The sequence below is a fragment of the Tasmannia lanceolata genome, unplaced genomic scaffold (assembly GCF_043159265.1).
Source record: "Tasmannia lanceolata isolate RefF3 unplaced genomic scaffold, GAP_Taslan_0.1 ptg000004l, whole genome shotgun sequence".
NCBI classification, from domain to species: domain Eukaryota; kingdom Viridiplantae; phylum Streptophyta; class Magnoliopsida; order Canellales; family Winteraceae; genus Tasmannia; species Tasmannia lanceolata.
In genome coordinates, this window is record NW_027518681.1 from 9,752,975 (window position 1) to 9,759,716 (window position 6,742).

The window sequence follows — 6,742 nt, forward strand, 5'->3', positions numbered from 1 at the left end:
AGCCCTCAACACTAATTTTTACCATTCGAAAAAAAAAAAAAAAAACCCTAAATTTAACTGAGGAAGTCTAAACTGAAGGGAGCCCTTGCAAAAAAAAAAGAGGCGAAAAGGGCTCTCCCATTGGCTGCACATCACCATCATGCTCTGACTTTTCAGCCGCTATTAATGCATGATGGTGATGTGTGGCCAATACGAGAGCCCTTTTGCCTCTTTTTTGCACGGGCTCCCTTCAGTTTAGACTTTCTCAATTTTACTATTCACCACTTAAAAACTTTAAGCCTTGATATTTAGACTTTTTTTTTTTTTCAAAATATTTCCTAAATTTCCGTAAATGCTGCAACAAAATTTTATTGATAAAAATACCCTGTAACAAGTCTAAAATCATGATTATCCCTAAAACTAAAAGAGGTTTTATCGTGGTGTTTTCATGTAAAAACACATGATTTTCATTAAAAAAAATAGAGGGATGAACCATCATGCTTCTAGACTCTTAAATGATATTTGTCCAAAAAAAAAAACAATTAGTGTCTAAGCAGGAGTAGTAGTATTTAGGGACTTTTAAAAATAATCTTCTAATAAGTCATACTTCTTGAAATAAATTTTGGTTATCCCCAACTAATTGGAATATAATTTATATTAGAATATGGTTTATAGATTAGGGATTTATGGGTAAAAATTACTTGAGGGCCTATTTGGATTGGTGGATTTTTTATTTTTATTTTTTTTGGGGGCGGGGGAGGGAGAGTTGGGATAGGAAAAATGTTTCTAAAATTTCCTACTTTTTACTTTTTTACTTTTTAACACTGGAAAATGATAATGTGAACCAACCTTAATCAATTTTTGTTTAGAGGGACCTTCAATTTATGATGATAACCCACTAAATTAACCATAATCACATCATTACCTTCTAAATCAAGAAAGAAACGGCTTGGAATGTTGTTCTTGGATTGATGATTCTTTACAAGGGGCAGAGCCCAATGACAAAAAGCTAAAACTTTAAAAATGAGAACTGCTATAAAGACACGTCCCATTTATCAAAGCCCTTATTTTATTTTATTGCTGTCGGTGGAGGGGTGTGCCTGGGGAAAAAAAGGGGCTTACATCTTCACAAAGTATTAGGGTTAGGGTTCAGTCTATATATAGGCTCTGCTTTCCCTCTTTGTGATCGCATAAGCGCAGCGTTCGTCGATCTCTTCTTTATTTCGATGCAGGGAGAAAGTATGAGAGAGCTTCAAATCGTTTTGATCTTTGATGATCTGCTGGGAAACTTTTATAGCAGATTTTCCAGATTTCAAACCCTCCTTCAACGTGCTGAAGAAAAAGGAGGAAATCAAACCATCAAGCAGGAGGAGGTACAGAGTATTTGCTTCTGTTGTTTTACTTCAAACCAACTTCTGTTTTTCCATGAGATCCCTCGTAGGATGAATACTATTAGGGAGAGATTGGTGAGGATTGATGAATCCTCGAAAGGGATTTGTGCTTTCCAACATAACCTTTTGCTCAGCTTGTTTACAACGAAAAGAAGAGGGAGTAAGTGATGGAATAATTCGAAAATCAGGGTTTACAAGTTATCAATTAGTAGAAATTGGTATTTTGTTAAACTTAAAACCCAGCTATCGTCACTTACCAACGAATTTGATGCGTCGGTCTTTATTTCAACATTCTCAAGGCAAATCATGTATTTTGTGGTACAAATTTGACGTGGAGGTCGTCCTTTCAACATCCTCAAGACAAATCCACGTCCTGATGCCTTTTATGAATGTATTAGATGACATACAAATTTGATGTGGAGGTCCTTCTTTCAACATCCTCAAGACAAATTTACGTCATGATGCCTTCTATGAATCTATTAGATGGCATACAAATTTGATATGGAGGTCCTTCTTTACAAATTTAGATCCTGATGCATTTTATGAATCTATTAGATTACATACAAATTTGATGTGGGGTCTTTCTTTTAATATCCTTTAAGACAAAATTATAATTACATTCGACCTAAACACACTTTTGGCAGAACCCACAGAAATAGAAAAAAAGGAACCAACTCCTCCTGGTTAGCTGTCACTCCTGCGTTAGCTGTCACTCCTAATATCTTTTATTTCGAATACCCTCCCAAACCACCTTTCCTGCCGCTTTACCCTGTCACTCCTAATGACTTTTATGAATTGGCTCATATTTCTATTGTTGATACTCTGAGAATTCACCAAGTTAGCAAAGTAGCCTTTTTTCAACCATTATTACATTATAAAGCTACCAAGTAAAGCTAGCAAACTAGCAACATCTTGCTATGAAGGGTTATTAGAGTTGTATGTGACCAAGATTTGGGAAGTTGGTAAGTCTTCTTGCCCTAATTTTTTTAGGGCAAAGAAAATGGTTGTGGGATAAGAGAGTTAAAAGACTTGGTAGACCCATGAGGAGACATTTGCATTTCAAAGTTGGAGAATGTGACGAATGCAGCACCTCCATAATTTCAATTTGGATGGAGGAGTTGATGAGCAGGTACTTAAGGCATTCACATTTGGAGAATGTGAAAATAGCAGCTTCACAATATAAATTTGAATTGGAGCGATGAAAGTAATGAGAATTCCAGCCATCGGGGAGTTGATGTGGATGAGCTTTTAGGCCTCAAGCCTCACACCAACCTCAAAATTCTAAAGCCTCATGGGTCATGGTTGTCGACTCAAGGTATACGAGTCTCTCTTCACTTTACCTTGTCTTTAATTTTAAAGAAAAAGGAAACCTCAAATTTGGTTTCTCTATGTTTACTTGTTTTCTCTTACTGCACTGGCAGTTGCCGCCTGTTTGTTCTATTCAAACCATTTTGTTCTTATTGAATTAACATAGGTTTCTTGATTGTCTTCTCATTCTATGAATAATATTTCGTACCACTCCTTTGTTCTTAATGCGTGAGATGCCCTCATCCAAGACAATATTGCATTTAGATGGTTTGGTATTTGATTTACAAAGCATTAAACTGCCTGCCTACCTTTACTTACTCATTGATAATGAGTTAAGTTTTACTCATCAGAGTTATGGCGCTCTCTTTTTGCAACATCTGTCAAACTGGATTATATATGCCGTTCGATTTTCAAGTGCCCTACCTTTCTTTAGTAGTGGCCATTCTTGAGTTGAGGCTTTCTATTTCATGTCTATACCATGTATAGTGGTGGGAAAATCTCTGTAGCCATGGACAAAATCCGAAGTTATTTAAAACCTCATAAATGTAATTTTCCCTTTAGATTTGAACTACCTTGGAGATGTAAATTCCTTTCTTTTTAGCTTTTATATATATATATATATATATATATATATATATATATATATATGAGAAAAGTGTTCATGTGCAACTGCACAGGGAGTTACCTGCTCATTAGTGGCTTCAAAAGCCGCCGATTGGTCGCTTTTTGTGGACCCCGCAAAGGTGGTCCCGCCATACGAACCAATTGGTGGCTTTTGAAGCCACTAATGTGCAGGTAACTCCCTGCGTAGGAACACTTCTCTCTCTCTCTCTCTCTCTCTCTCTCTCTCTCTCTCTCTCTCTATATATATATATATATATATATATATATAAGGAAAAGGATTGTATGCTCAAGCGCACCAAGCTTATGATGCGCTCGAGTGCCTAATCACATGTGGGCCCACTTTGTTAGCATGATCTAAAGCATTCATTTGAAAGGCCCTTACATTGATGGGATGTGTTCAAAAAATCAGCTCCATAGGATCATCTTAACCCATCCATTTGTGGAGGTCAAAATAGACAAAAACTGTTTGTCCACAAATCTGCCCTATTTTGTCCTCCACCTTTGGAGGGATTAGGATGATTCAATGGAACTGATTTTTGGTACACACCCTATCTATTATAGGGCCTTGCAAATGAATGCTTTGGATCACCACAAAAAATGTGGGACCCATGTGATTGGGGCACTCGAGCGCACCATAAGCTTGGTGCGCTCGAGTGTACAATCCTTGTCCTCTCCCCCCCTCGCTCCCCCCCCCCCCCCCCCCCCCCCCCTCTCTCTCTCTCTCTCTCTCTCTATATATATATATATATATATATATAGCTGTTAAATACCTTGTAAGTGTACATTTCTTTATAGCTATTAAACATCCTTCAATATCAAATAATTATATTGAAGGAAAAAAAAGAAACAAATAAATGTGGCGCTAGGCCCTATGCATGTCATGTGTACATAATTGAATCCATTGAAATAGTGGGAAACCACAAGTCTAGGCAATTGGTGCTGGTCCCATTTGTTTCCTTTTTTTTTTTTCCCTTTCTTCACAATTAAAAAAAAGAAACAAATAAATGTGGCTCTGTGACTCTAGACCTAATGCATGTCATGCATAAATAATTGAATCCATTGAAATGGTGGGCAACCACAAATCTAACCCAGGTGCTGATCCGACTAAAACTGGATGATCCTAGAAGATTGATCAAATAATGCATCTTTTAGTCAAGTAGTTGATTTTTGTCTGCATTAATCTTATAGAAGCGGCGTGCATGTGGTGGGAGAGCAGAATCATGTATGTTGCCTCATTTGGTTGCACCAAATCAATGGTCTTGATCACACAAGTATGCTATGCTGGACCCAAGGTTGATCATTCAGATTATATCATAACAATAATCATTTGGTTACTGAGCTCATAAATTTAAGCTTTACCATTTGAAAAAGTCATAAATTTTAGCTTTCAATTCTCATGGTCTATAATTACTCAAAAATTTAGTCATAAAAGTAGTTATTTTTTGAATGAATCATGTCTGTGGACAGTGCTACCCTTTTCTTGTTCGCCATAAAGAGCTAGTAGTGCCTCAGATTTAGTGTATGAAGTCTCCATTACTCCAAAACAGTCCTACCATTAAGAAAAAAGTCTTAAATATATATTAGAAGTATGTACTTATGTTAGCATGTGAAAATTCTTTTGGTTCTTTATTTTCTAAGCGCAGTTCCACTTTTTTGTTGGAATTCTATCATTTGAGGACTTATTGTTGATATTTGTTCTACCGACAACAGGTAATCGTAGACTAGAGTAGATCTTATTGAGGACAATATAAGGAAATGGAGGAGTTCACCGAGCTTCTTAATTCCTTCTCTTCTCAACAATGCCTTCCGGTCCCCGCTTCCCATTTGCTTTGTCTCATGGGTTTACAGCTGCCTCAAGATTCTAACAAGAAGAAATGATTCCGTTCTCCCGCAGCTGCACTTATAGCTTTCGATACGGTAGCCATGTTTTGGGCCTATACAATCTGTATTTTCATAGGGTCAACCCATGACCTTCCAGAATAAATAAATGTGTTCTTGGTTGGTTTCGCCATCCCTCCCAATGAATCATTAGGATTCTTTTTCAATAGAATCTTATGGTGCGAACTCCAGGATAATATGAAGCGCATGGATACAAGCTATGCCTTGGAATGAAAGACAATCCCGAACCAGCTTTGTCTACGAACAAGGAAGTTATAAGTATTACAACTATGAGTCTCATGGAGAGTTAGATGTTAACCATGTATGATCAAACACCGGCTTGATGAGGTACTTTTACTCTTCATTATGTGTTATTTGTAATATCAAGGTCAATATATTCTCAACAGGAGTGTATTATCTCTTAAGATAGTGTGAATATTTGCAAGCTTTGCTACAAAAGTCCAATGTGCAGCAAGTAAACAAACAAAAAATCAATGCCCACTAATGCCATTAGCTTTGCACTTATTCTTCTGTTTAGAAGGGTCCAATTGCAATCTATGATGGATCCTAGTTTTGTAAATTACCAAAATTTTCTCAGTAATTTCAGTTCAATGGAAGGGCAAATGCAGATATTTTGTCTAGGCATACTGGTTTCCAGTGGTGGGATGAATTTACTTGAAGCACCTCTGAATTTACTTAGAAGATCTATCGCCACACTAACTTCGATGTACTGATATGGCCACATTCTTCACTCGAAGCACCTCCAGATCATACCTTCTCGTCTCAATTGTTAACCTCATACATGTCTAATCTTCAATCTCGCCATTTGAAATCCTTAGCCCCATCTTCTAAATCATTCAAGACCTTAATCATCATGCCTTCTCACCTAAAACCGTCTTTCAAGTTAGTCCCTCTATTTTTTATTTAGAGTGACCTTCAGTTTAAAATGATATTCCTATAAATTAACCATAATCATATCATTTCCAAACAGGGCCAAAAATAATCCAAGAGGTGGACAATCTCCATTAAGATCAATCCAAATGATCAATTTTTGTGTTCAACTCACGAGAGTACATTCGAGAGGGGTTGTATGCAAAAACCCAATAACAAAAACTTACTTTAAAATGAGAACTTTTATGAAGATTCACGCATTTTAGGACCTCCCTAATAGCCTATCTTTTTGTGCTGTGTTAAAATAGAACAATAATAAATGGGAAAGTTACACTTAGACCCCCTGTGGTTTCTGACACATTCAACTTGACCCCTAATGTTTAAAAAGTTACAAGTAGACTCCCGTGGTTTCAATTTGTATAAGGTAGGCCCCCTCAGTTGACGGTTCGTCCAAAGATTGAACGGTTAGGATGAACCGATGGAGCTGATTTTTTGGGCACACCCTATCTATGTCAGGGCACATCAAATGAACGCTTTGGATCATCCAAACAATGTGGGCACATACCCGAATCCAAACACTACCAAAAACACAGTGGGCCCACATTGTTTGGATGATCCAAAACGTTCATTTGATGGGCCCTGACATAGATAGGGTGTGCCTAAAAAATCAG

At 37.1% G+C, this 6,742-nt stretch overlaps 1 long non-coding RNA gene across 1 annotated transcript; it reads left to right on the forward strand.

Moving 5' to 3' along the window:
* The first annotated feature begins 1,077 nt into the window (after positions 1 to 1,077).
* On the forward strand, positions 1,078 to 5,705 carry LOC143876273 (uncharacterized). Its single transcript, XR_013250343.1, has 2 exons — positions 1,078 to 2,685; positions 5,013 to 5,705. It is a non-coding gene; the product is annotated as an uncharacterized LOC143876273 (long non-coding RNA).
* Positions 5,706 to 6,742: the final 1,037 nt, after the last annotated feature.